Genomic DNA, 12,802 nt, shown 5'->3' with positions numbered 1-12,802 from the left:
ATTCCCAGAGTTTCGCCACTTCAACTTGTCCCTTTCTTCCAAAAAAAAATACGAATAGTTTCAGTGCCAGGAAACACTGAACTGTTGGTTTTTTCTTGCCTTTTTTGTCTGTTCTCGTAAGAAATAAACTTTTAGTTGCCAGGAGGCGGAGCCTGGCGTATCTAAACCACTCAGAAGTGAGCACCATTGTTAGATTGCCAAATCATCTATCCACGTTCGAGGAACATTTAAAGTTAATGATTGTGAAGAGCATACGTAGGAGTCCTTGCTCTATTTTTCATGGCTTACTCGTGAACTTAGTTATTAACTGACCAAAATATACAGAAGGTGACATTAAACCATCATAAATGTCCGAAATGCACGCACAAACCACTTAAGTTCAGTACCCAAGTGAACATAAATCGAGAAAAGATCAAGATCTGGCTACCATGCTGAAATAATACGGGCACTAATATGATAGGGGTACAGGAGAGAGAGAGAGAGAGAGAGATGGAAGTGGGGTTAGGGAAGGGGGTGTATCTCCATCGACGATGGGTTCCGCGGAATCATCTCGCAGGTTATTCTTTACCAGAACTTTCTGTAAACCGTATGGCGACCTCGATCTTTCTCACATTTCCGCTAGTTATGAGCCTACTTTTGATACTTTCTCAACTTGTTTGCTGTTCTTTCTATGCTAAAGTGTATGTTTTGGCATGCCAACCCCTGAAAGTTGGTATTAACTGTTGCATTTAGAGAAAATTTCGAAAGCAAATTAAAATACAAGTGATAATCTCAAACAGGCGAATAAAGCAAATAATGAATGCCCGGAAACAATGGAAAGAAAAACGCATAAACGTGGTCGCCGTGTTTACGGGCGAAGAAGTTTCTCGATCGACAGCGAACTTCGCGCCCTCTTTAAGACTCTAGAAACAGTTGCGTAATCGAATTTCAACTGCCTTGGGCTCCCTAAAGTCACTCCAAAGGTTCTTTCTCGAGGGCAGATCCCAGATGGGGTAAGAACTCTCCCCTCTCCCTCACTCCCACGCACCCCTCATCGTTTATTTAGCTCCCCTGTGAAGGCCACCACACCCCATTCAACGGGACGGGGGATGCGTGCGCCCCTGCCGTTTCCTTGTTCTGCCTGTCCCACCCCCCCCCCCCCCGGCCCTCCCAAGCAGCAGCTCTGGCCCGCCGCCTCCTCCTGGTGGCTGCGAAGAAAGTGGGCGGGTGGCTTTTAAGAATTCCGCGCGCTTCGACATCCATCTCGGCGGCATTAGGGGAGATTAAGTCGGCGATGCTGTTAGAGTGTGTGGCGGGGAGAGGTGGGGCGGGGCGGGGGGGGGAGTAAGGCGGAGAGGCCGCCGTGTTTCGGTAATTGGTCGGAATCCCTCTCGAAAGCGAGTGAGTGTTCGCAGGCGTTCGTGAGAGCGAGTCAGTCGGCGGCGGGTCGTTAAATGATAAAAGGCGAGCTGAGCCCCCGCTGCGGCCTTCTTGGTGGGTGCGGGCCGCACGGAAGAGGAGAGAGGGAGGAGGAAAGCGAGGGGAGGTAAGGGTCTGATTTGCTTACATCAAACGGAAGGGGGATAGGCGTTTCTCGAGTGGAATGGCACGCTCGGGGGGAGGGAGGGAGGATAATATTTATAGACAAAATCATTTCCACGCTGATCAAGAAAATTTCAAATATGTAGTTGTGAAAGAAAGAAGGGAGGAGGGTAGGAAAGTTCTGAGTTTCACTCGTAAATTTGCTAGCGGGAGTGTCTCGGAGACTACAGTTACCGATTCACGAGAGAATTTCGTTGAGTTAAGAAATGACAGCCTTGGTTAACTATAAGTCATGGACTCGCAGTCGTCAAGTAACGTCACCGGATGACTGATGAACCTCCAATGATGCAGTCGCTTTTCCGAGTGGTGCCCCGCTACCTTCCGCTTTTCAGGGCAACGTAGACATTGCAATCAAGTGCTTGTACGTCGCTCATTTGCCAATTCCTGGGCACAACAGTAACAAACACGGGCGGTGGGAATGGATGAATAGGAGTGGAACCCAATGTTTGTTTTGAGCCTCTACTGATATTGGAAAATAAAACTCATCGTTAAACTTTCAAATAGATTTGGTATGTCTTCAGATATTCCAAGAAACTGCGTGGGGTACCACAACAGTAACTTTTAAAGGAGTCCTCTGCTAATATGCATTTCAATGCAACAAATTCAGAGGGTACAAATTATTCACTTTTACCGGGATTTGAACCCGGATGTGTCGATTTCCGGCCTCCGGAGTGCTTTAGCCAGTTAAGCTATCGAGGCTTCCTCATAAAATTTTTTTTGAGTTTTTTGAGGTTTCAGAGTTGAAGAGGACGCCTCGATAGCTGAACTGGCTAAAACATTCAGCCGGACATCGTGGGGTGCGGGTTGGAATCCCTGTCAAGGCGGATGATTTTTACACTCTGAAATTGTTTCATTGTATGTTATCATATTAGAATATGCAATAACTAAGAGTATCACCTAATTGCGCAACTTTTAGGGAGTAAAAGGTGCAAATTGTCCACTATTAAGTGTCTGTTATCGAACGGGAGACTTATAAACATGCCCAAATCATTTTCTGGCAGAGGAAATATGATTAATTTTCCCTGCCTTTTTCATCAGCAAATGCCCATCGTTACATTCTCGTGAAGAAGAACATTAATGAAAGTAAGCAGCCGTTCCTAGGGGTGGGATTCCTTGGACTACGAATAAAGCTAATACCAGAACCTGTCACTGCATACTAGAAAATAGCAATCATAGATTGCTCTTGCTCCTCGCTGAGTTGGGTAGAGTATTGATAATTATATTATGCTAGCTACCCGTTTAAGCTTCAATTATTGTTTCCATTGTGTCTGTACTGTCTTGAATTTGTCGAGCTTCCACTAATGAGGCATCTGGATGCACATCTGTTCCTCTCGCACGATATCTAAGCCCTCCTTTTCTATTCCTGAAATTAATTAAATCCAAATTGAATATACACTAGTTTCGAGCAGCCAGCGAAAAACTTTGCTATCTGAAATATTAACATTTCTAAGATTGGGTAAGGAGGAAATTAGTTTAATAAACTTAAAAGTGCATGCGTTTTTAGTCATTTTAATCATTGTTATAGTAGTACTATTTTCAACCGAGACAAATATTATTTTTATCTATCTTGGATGAGATAAACTTAAGGTCGCGGTGCGGCAATGACTTTTGAACTTTGCCGTAATTTCCGGATTGCGAATCCCAAATGAGGTCAGTGTGTAGTCAAAGGTGAACACCCTAAAAGTCAGCTGTGGCTTTGTCTTATAAACACCCTTCCGCGCACTCCTGCGGAAAATCGCGGTGAGCGATGTACAAGAGATGGGTGGGAGGGGTGCCATCCGGGAGGCGAATAACCCGTCTCTCGGAATCCGAGACGTCAGTCAACTCTGTGGGGAGAAGTGTGCTGAAGATAAGGGAAACTATCCCTGAAGAGATTAGTTATCGGTCGACAAGTGCTGCAGGCATCTTAATTCGTCATCCTTTCGTCAGTCCTCTCTGTACTTAATACGTATTACCTGCGTAACCTAACATCCACACTACGTTATTCAAGCCTGATATTAGTTTTGGTATGATAGGCTGGAACTAACATATACCTTTTCCTTTAATCGTATTAAGTTAGAACCATCAGGGTAGGAAATCCCGTTACCATCCCTGAGCCACCTACAGTTCTTCGCAGAGTTGTGGCAAACAGGAATTTTGAAAGCGTGGGTTTTGGATGGTGTTGGATCCTACACACTACACTTGACATGCACGTTAATAGAACCTGGTTAAGAGCCAAACGTTACACCCATTATTTTCCACACTGCCCGTTATCAACATAGCTTCGTTCGAATTATATGTACGTATATTTCTTTCTACACCTTTTCGAGGTACCTTGAGCTTGAAATTGAAGCTTTGAAATATGCGCTGGAGATTGGAATTTTAAAATACGATGTTATTTGCCGTAATTTTGTGTCATTTTGTGGATTTGTATTGAATGATATATATCTGAAAATAAATACATAAAGTACCTTCAGCCTCAGTTTCGTTGGGTAACATTATGCGTTGTAAAATTAAATAGAGTGTTTAGTAAATTAAAAAGACAGCTCTTTGACAAGCTTTGATTGGAACGATTGCGGTTCATTTCATCGTTTATCTCTCTAAAAAAAGAAGTCTGAAAATGCCTGCATCAGGTTATATTTTAGCACTTTCCCTTATTTGTAAAACGAGCGCAAATAAAATCCACGTCGTGGTGTGATATGCTTTTGCCTTAATTCCATTTGGCCATATATTCCGTGACACTCTGAGGACCGTAACGTGTTAAATGGGTCCTTTTTGCAATTTCATTACGTGAATTTTCATCTTTCTAACCATGTAGTGTTCAACAATGTAATCCCTACAATTCAAAAAAGTCAAAGCGTAAAAACCATATTCCTTGATTTTACGTGCAATTTTCGTTTACTAGATTTCACAACGACAAAATATTTATGCAAATCTCGAATGTAATAGTTAAATGACTAGCGAGACATGCTCCATCACAATAGCGATGCTTTATACGATACCACTCTTCCTCCCCTCTTTGTATAGTGTAGCTGAACGTGTAAGTGGACCAGTTCACTGAGCGTGTAAGGTTACAAACTGAGAGGTTTAGACCTTATAAACGCAGAATTTGATATGAGCACGGTTCTGTGAATGTCAGACGAGACGTACAAAATTCATCGCTTAGCGAATCGTAAAGGATTAGTAGATGGTTCAACTTAACGTTCAAGTTAATCTTTTGAATTTTCCAAGTCGCCATTGGGATTAGTAGGGGTAGAGCTCTTGTCGTAAATTATCAAAGAGGCGGGCGATGTAGCCTCTTGGGTCGTTGGCGACTTACGTGACGATGCCATTTATTCCTTGGTTTGCAGGGGTCCCCCTGCCCCTAGATTCCATGAGACGGACGATGCGTGTGCGGCGGAGGGATGAGAAAGGGTGAGAGTCTGGCCATCTCCCAGGGGTTCGGTCACCTCCTTCCGTCTCACAGCTGGGCGTGTGGGCGGGATAGAGAGGAGGGTCGTCCTTTTGAAGTCTCCCTCCTGTTCGCTCGTGGGAGAGGAAATGGGTTTCCGTGTATCCAGACAGAGAGGTCGGAGCGGCGAATCTTAAAGGTTTTTGTGGCACGTAAAAGCTGTCAAAGAAATGATGGAACTCCTCACCATTCCACGTAGCTTCTGCGGCGATCTTATTTCTCACACGGTCTTTGAAGGCAATCCATCTCAAAACTACGACGCTCGCCGATGCCGTCGTTAGCGCGACGGATTGCAGTCATTTATTGTGGTGGTTTCTGATGTAAAACATATTATAAAGAGTCTATTGCAGCCAGTATACAGTCTGATATTTCTCAAATCCAATCAATTGGTCAGAGGAAGGGAGTTCCCTCTGTCGAATTTTATATTTAGTTATTTGTGCTTATGTTAAAACTTTTTTCCTTCGAGTAAACTCTGTGTCAAATTAAGAATACAATCTGAGTACTACAACTAGGAATGCCCATGGCATCACGTAAGAGTAAGTTTAATAGTAGTTAGTGGTAATGATTTGGAGCTTGGCCATTTTTGATGAAATTCAAATCGGATGACTTCATTTGGATTATCCCTTAGTTTGAAAATTTGTTGAGTATTTTTCCATTTTATTTGCATGCAAAAAGTAATAAATAAATTGTCAGAATCCATCAGTCATCGCGCGCAACGTTCGCTCACCTTGCTTCCTTTGCTTACTTAATTGCTGTGCCACGTCGACTTACGATGGCCGACAGTGAAATATTGAAATGACTATTAATTCAATGTCAAAACCATCTTTATGTCGTAAAATAGTACTGATAAAGCGATAAATGAGTAGCCTTCATGCAGAAAAATGTACCGTTCTTTAAAAATTAATCTTATTGCTGGATAGCCCTATTTTCTAACCTTAAGGATACTTGATACATGTGCCATCAATTAATTTTATCAATAGCTGCTTGAAATCAGTGTTTTAAACGGATAAATGCGTTCATAAGGTTTATAAGATGTTAACCACACTCATTTTTATTTTATTTTAAAAATTGTATCGACTACAACCTTATGAATACATGATACATGATGTATTTTTCTTAAATAAATGAGCATGCAATTAGATCTGCATTAGGGGGAGTTGCTGATCGAGTGGAGGGAGATCTAAGGCTTCATCGCTGCAGAATCGTCCCCTAACCCAGCCCCCAGCCTCGAGTGGGTCAAAGTTACGCAAACCTGATAAGCCATATAATCCTTAGACTTAATTATTTATAAAATAACGTTGCCATTTGTAGCAATACAGCAATTGAGAAAATAAGCCAATTTTGGCATTCTTGTAACCAATTTTTGATCCCTCACGCCTACACTGGGGGTCAATGTTAAGCGGTGCAGTAATATCCAATGAGATCTTCAGTAAATTGGGACCTTTTGTTACCTCAAAGTTGGAGGGTGCTTGGGAGCAATTAAAATACACTCTATCAGGAATGTCTTTAATTCTCCTGAAATTATAAAATATTGAACGAGATGAGACACCGTTAAACTATACAGTCAAACATTTTACGTTTCTCCAGTTGGGTATGCATTCTAAATGGAAACTTTTGAGTGAGGTGACATTCGGAAAAAAACTTATCGATTCATTCTACCGCAAATAGTATTGTAAAACAAAGAAGAGTCTAGTATGCATTGTAACGAATTGCCAAGAATGAATGCCAGTGCGATTAATGAGGGAAGAGAATATGACCGTCCATTAGGAATTCGCCGTACGTTTAGATTTTCTCACTGTTATATTGTTATTATTCGATTGATTTCCTATAATTCACTCACGGCTACCCCAATCACCGACTATGACAAAACCGAGGTTTTTCTGAAATGAAATGAAAATTTAGATTTTTCCAAGAAATTTTATAAAAGTTTGATTTGATTTCCAAGCGGGAGTTTGCTTCACTAATGTCATTGCGTTGAGAGAATGTATGAACAACAGATATATATATATATATATATATATATATATATATATATATATATATATATATATATATATATATATATTACATGTATGAATATTTAGGAGGTAAATGTTTTTAGTGGAAGTGGACCGAGAAATTCATGGTAAAATGTTGATGGAGATAATTCAAGACATCGGATATTATGAGTTGCGGGAAGTGTAGAACATGTATGATAAAAAAAGAAAACAACGGCGGTTTGGTACAGAACAAGTCAGAGTATAAGGAAATAAATATCTTGCGCTAACCTGACATGTCATTTACTTCTGAAAATCTTTCGACATCGTGTTCTTCCGCTAATCTGGCCTGAAGTCAGGTTTTTTTAATTAAAGTCTGCAATGAAAGAAAAAAGAGTGAAGACTTTAAGGATATTCTTTTGATTTTGTTCAACAAAACCCTAGAAAGGGGCATCTGAATTATTTATCAACCACAAGGACCAGCCTACGCAAGCGTATTCTATAGTCGGAGAAGGTTCCATCCAAGATGGGATTCGAACCAATCATCTCAAGATTAGAGTCCCTGTTTGCCACGCTGGACCACCACAAAATGGTTTTCCAAGGGAATCCAGGAAGCTGGAGCGTGTGCGCGTGGGCTGGAGTCTGGGAGTAGGTTGTTACCTTGGCACGCGGCGTGGTTGGAGGGGACGTGAGGGAGGCGAGGAATTTCGGGAGCACGAATGGGCGGGGAGAGAGGGGGAGAGAATGGGTGGGGAGGGGACGGCGGGGGTGGGGTGAGGGGCAGAGAAGCATTCTTCTTCGGACCTTGTGCCGCCGCCGCCCCCGGGACTGAAACAATGGGCAATCGATTTTGAGGGCACGGATAAAGGCTTCGCCGCACTGGCGCGCGCTTCGACGCGGCAGGAAGCGGAACTAGCGGAAGTGGGTGGGAAAGTGAGGGGAGTGGCAGGAGGTGTCTCTGTAAGACCTCCACAAGCAGCCACGGGCCCCTAGAGGGGCCGGAGGGAGCGGAGAGAGGAAACTTTTGTGCTTTTCTCTGGAGCAGGCCGCCTCTGTGAGCGCAGGCGATTTAGAGCTCCGCTCCCATCGTAAAAGGTCGCGCGCATATTACAGAAATGCTAAATTCACTGAAAACGTTAATCCAATAATGATTGGGTGAAGCTTGGGAGGGTATAAAGGAGCAGTCGAATGTACAAGGTTTGTAAAAAAAGTATCGGGAAAGGTTTTGGAAAAAAAGAATTATTTCAGATATTGCTACGATGCCTCAAAATTCTTCAAAGTACGAGTATATCCCTTGAGAGTCGACACATTTTTGCCTGCAGTTTTTCCATGGATCGAAGGCTCCCTGGGAGGCGAACTCGGGAAGGTCCTTAAGGGTACGCTTGCCAGCTTCTTTGATGGTGCATAGGGTCCCATGATGGTGTCTTTTAAGGAAATCCTTCATTTTTGGGAATAGTAAATATCCTGCTGGCGGCAAGTAAGCAATGTAAGAGGTTTGGGGAATCGTCGCGATGCCGTTTCTGATGGTCTTTGCAAACAAGCACTCGCCTTTACTCTTGGTCGTCCGTCAAGACCTTCGGTACGAGTTAAGCCAAGATATTTCGCATGTTCCCAATTTTCAATGATAATGCTGTGCGCTGTCAATTTATAAATGCCAATACGATATCCGATCATGCGCTTACTTAGCTGACGATCTGAATTCAGCACTCACCCAACCGTTGCACGTTGTCATCGGCTCTTAAAGCCGACGGCCATCCAGTGCTGGGCCATCTTAGAAGAGCTTTTGCCACTTAAAAACTTCAGTGTGTGACATGCTGCCATCCTTGAACACTAGACGATTCATGCCCAGCGTCTCCGAACCCGATAGTACCAGTCCAATCCAACATTTGATGGCATGCCGCTGTTCAATCCTTCGCTTCATTTTGCGCTCGTACGGAGTCACTCAACATAGATCTACTAAAAACACTATCTAGCCCGAACGAACGCTCGCAGGCGATTTGCGCTTAGCGCGTGTTGTAGGTTAGACCCCCCGCCACTGAGTCTGCGCCTTCCAAGCGCCCTTCGACGTACAGTAACGTCAGATAAATATCTTTCAATACTTTTTATATAAACTTTGTACATGTATCATATAGAGACGCGAAGAAATATACGAAAATGTACGCCCACAGAAGCACCTGTTTTTATATCCTAAGATGTTAAGGGTAACCATATTCGATGTCGAATTCTAATTCGCCTCATGCTAAATAGCAGCATGATCTCATATTATTTGTGTAGTTCTAGTACTTTCTCAGCCTTTTCCTAACAACTCGCGCTTGAGTTAGCTCAATGTTTCTATCTATTCCCTTTTCGGGTCAATATGTTCACGTCTACTGCCCATTATTATCCATGGTTACTCAATATGACACTTTCCTGTTCAACTCTTGTTGATATATTTTCATAACTGATCACCGTCTATCGATTGAATCCCATCATTCCCAAGCCTTGTTTAACCTGAAATTTGAATGTGTCGTTATTGCTTCATAATATGAAACCAAGAACTCCGTGTCCTACTTAGAATATCAAGAACCAGCTCAGTGTGAAAACTCACCTTAATTATTGCCTATAACTCCCCGAGAGTTATAGGCCGAATTGATATAATTTTGAAAGCTGTTAAAACAAAATGTTAAACCTTTAAATTTCGTTGGGCATTTTTTTGTAGACTTCCTTGGTAATGTCAACTAAATTTGTGCTTTTTGTACTTGTATTTAGTGCTAATTCTTGTTTAACTTGTATATTGTGCTGATTTATGTGGAAGACTCAAGAAGACTTCCAGTAGGGTAATTGTATAATACCAACTTAAATCAATGCGTCTCAATTGAGCCATCAAAAAGAAATGGCATCAAAGCAAATGCTTTGATGCCATTTCTTTTTGAGACCCGATGAGAGAGTCTGTTTAAAATGTATCTACAGTTTACATCATGCGAACACTCTCCTGTTACATCAGCTTAACCCCATGTACAGCATAACGTCTTTCATAAAATATTTTGAGTTAGATGCCAAGGATGTTCGATGCTAAATGTTGCTCCTTTCTTTGACCATGTTCATAGATGCTGTATGTGCTGATGTCATTCGAGTGAATTTCGAATTAATGAGGAACTTATAGTTTTATCGCCTCGAGAGAAATATATCCAGCGCTTGAAGAGAATTTAACCTGCTTATAACCGCGTTTGATTCTAGTGAGTGACTGTATCATGTAACACGGACAAGTAAGGCACTGAAAATAAACTTTCCAGGTTTCCACTTACAAATGACCCAAAGGCATAAGAATAACATAAATTGCTTAATTTCTTTGAAACGTGAATTTTGGGAATCTGTCACTCTTATAGTCAAAAAGTTCCAAAAATTGTCGTCGTACGCATTAGGGTCTGGAAATGATGTAGTTGAGGTCAGTTATATCCGAACGTTTTTGCAGGAATTTCCTATAATACCGTTGCAACCGGTTAGGCTGTCAAGCCATCATTGCCAAGGAAGGAAGGAGTTCCTTCCTTTTCTGCGTTGAGGAAGGTAGCTTTGCCACCGAAAATTCGAAAACGTGTGAGTTTCTTTTCTTTATTGTGTGTTACTGTGTTTCTGTTTTTGTTTGGCACATTTACCACACCTTGAGGCACAATGGATCCGTGAAGTATATAAACCATAAACACAGTAATCAACCCGAAGGTCGGTTTGGTAGTTGATGGTAGAAATCACCCAATACTAAGGCCTATACGGTATGTGAAAATTCACACATCAGGGTAGGGGGGCCAGTTCCTTTCCCTGTGCCGGTTATGGTTTCCCAGGAAGACCTGGTACCCGAAAAATCACTTTAGTTTGGGTGGAGCTGCAGGTGCCCTGAGTGCCTTGCCTTGCCCGGGAATCGAACCCGGGACCCTCCGGTCAGCAGTCCAACGCTCTACCCACTGGACTACCGCGACCCACATATATATATATATATATATATATATATATATATATATATATATCGTCGTGGTCGTGGGTGTGGGTATACACACATATATATATATATATATATATATATATATATATATATATATATATATATATATATATATATATATATATATATATGCACACACAAATATACATGTACTTACATATATACTCGTAATTATGCATGGTTTCTATGAATAGTATCCGGAAAAGTTTCGGAAAAAAATTATTTCAAATATTACTACAGTGCCTCTGAATTCTTCAAATTGCATCCCTTAGCGTGGGCACAATTTTTCCAGGGACTTTCCTACGACTCTAAGGCTCCCTGGTATACGGCTGCCGGAAGGTCCTTAAGGGTATGCATGCAAGCTTTTTTAATTGCACTTAGGGTCCCAAAGTGGTATCTTTTGAGGGAAGTTTTCCCTTCTGGGAATAGGATATAGTTATCTGATGTCAATTCGGGACTGTAAGGAGGTTGGAGAATTTTCGCAATGCCATTGGAGGTCTCCGCAAGCAGACACTCAACTCTGCTTTTGGTCATCCGTCAAGCTTTTCAGTACGAATTAAGCGCAGATCTCTATCGCTAAACTTCCAGTGATAATTGTGTGCACTGTCATCTTATCAATGCCAATTCAATCTTCATTCATTTGCACAGTTAACTGAAGGTCTAAACTCGGCACTTCATGCAAATGTCAGGAAAAAATTGTTACCGATACTTTTCTTACAAATCTCGTATTCATATTTAATAACCCTCTTCCTGAAATTTTCAATGCATATTTTGTAGATTCTACAATTCGCTTAAGGGAGATGGTCTTCTTGTGATTAGAGAACCCAAGTTTTCAAATACGATGAGCTAAAGTATATTTTTCACGTCAAAATCCTTAAAAAGCGACTTTTGCGAGCGACGTCATGTCATCTTAAAACGAGAGAACGCTCTTTCTCTCTTTATCTTTTGCGAAGCATTCCACTGTATATTGCGTTGGAGAGGAAAATATTTTAAAATGTCCAAGGAAACAGGTTGATTCCATTGGAGGATGGCGCCTTCAACCTGAGCTTTTACATTTTATCAACGATGAAGTTGCACAAAAAAGAAGATATATTTTTTGGGAGCTGTAGGTTATGAAGTCTAGCTCGAGCACTCTTTTGTGTGTGTATGTCTACTCCTCCCATCTCATTCATTTCTCCGAGTAACGTTCTCGCGATGATGGCGTGGCGCCCATCGGGGGAGGGGATTAGAGGGAGCGAGGGGGGATGAGGGGGGGTCGGGTTGGGGGGTGGAGAACGAGGAGAGTATTAGGGGCGAGAGTTGGGATCCCCGGGAGGGGGGGGAGTTTCGAGGGGGCGGAATGGCCCCCACGAGATGAGAAAGCAATCCGCAGTGCAAAGACGGCCGTGGGCTCGTCTTTCTTATTCCCGCTCCCATACCCGCCCCGCCCCGCCTCCTCCTGCAACGAAAGGAAACCATCTTCCCCGAAGACCCGAGGACACGCGGGCGTAATCCGCGGTGTGGCGAAATTAGGCGCGCTCTTCGACGGCGTCTTCTCGTAGAATAAGGAATAATAGTAGTGGAATGAATAAGGTGGGATTTTGTCAGGCGTTATGACTTTGCCGAATCTGAAAGGGAGCAGGAGGAGGGCGGGGAGAGGGTAAGGGGGGGGCATTGTGTGGGCCAAGGAGGGAAGTCAGAAGGTCATTTTTGGAGGTTTGGGAGACATGGCGAGGCGCCCATTCCACGTGCCCCTCCGCCCGAGACTAGGGAGCCTTCCCTCACGTCTTCTGGACTTTTGTCGGAGGGATATTAACTCCCTTCATCTCGTCGAGATGCGCGGCGGGGGATTGTCTCTCTCTC

Source organism: Hetaerina americana, unplaced genomic scaffold (genome assembly GCF_022747635.1).
Source record: "Hetaerina americana unplaced genomic scaffold, ioHetAmer1.1.p SCAF_10, whole genome shotgun sequence".
NCBI classification, from domain to species: domain Eukaryota; kingdom Metazoa; phylum Arthropoda; class Insecta; order Odonata; family Calopterygidae; genus Hetaerina; species Hetaerina americana.
Note: the sequence above shows the minus strand (reverse complement) of the source record.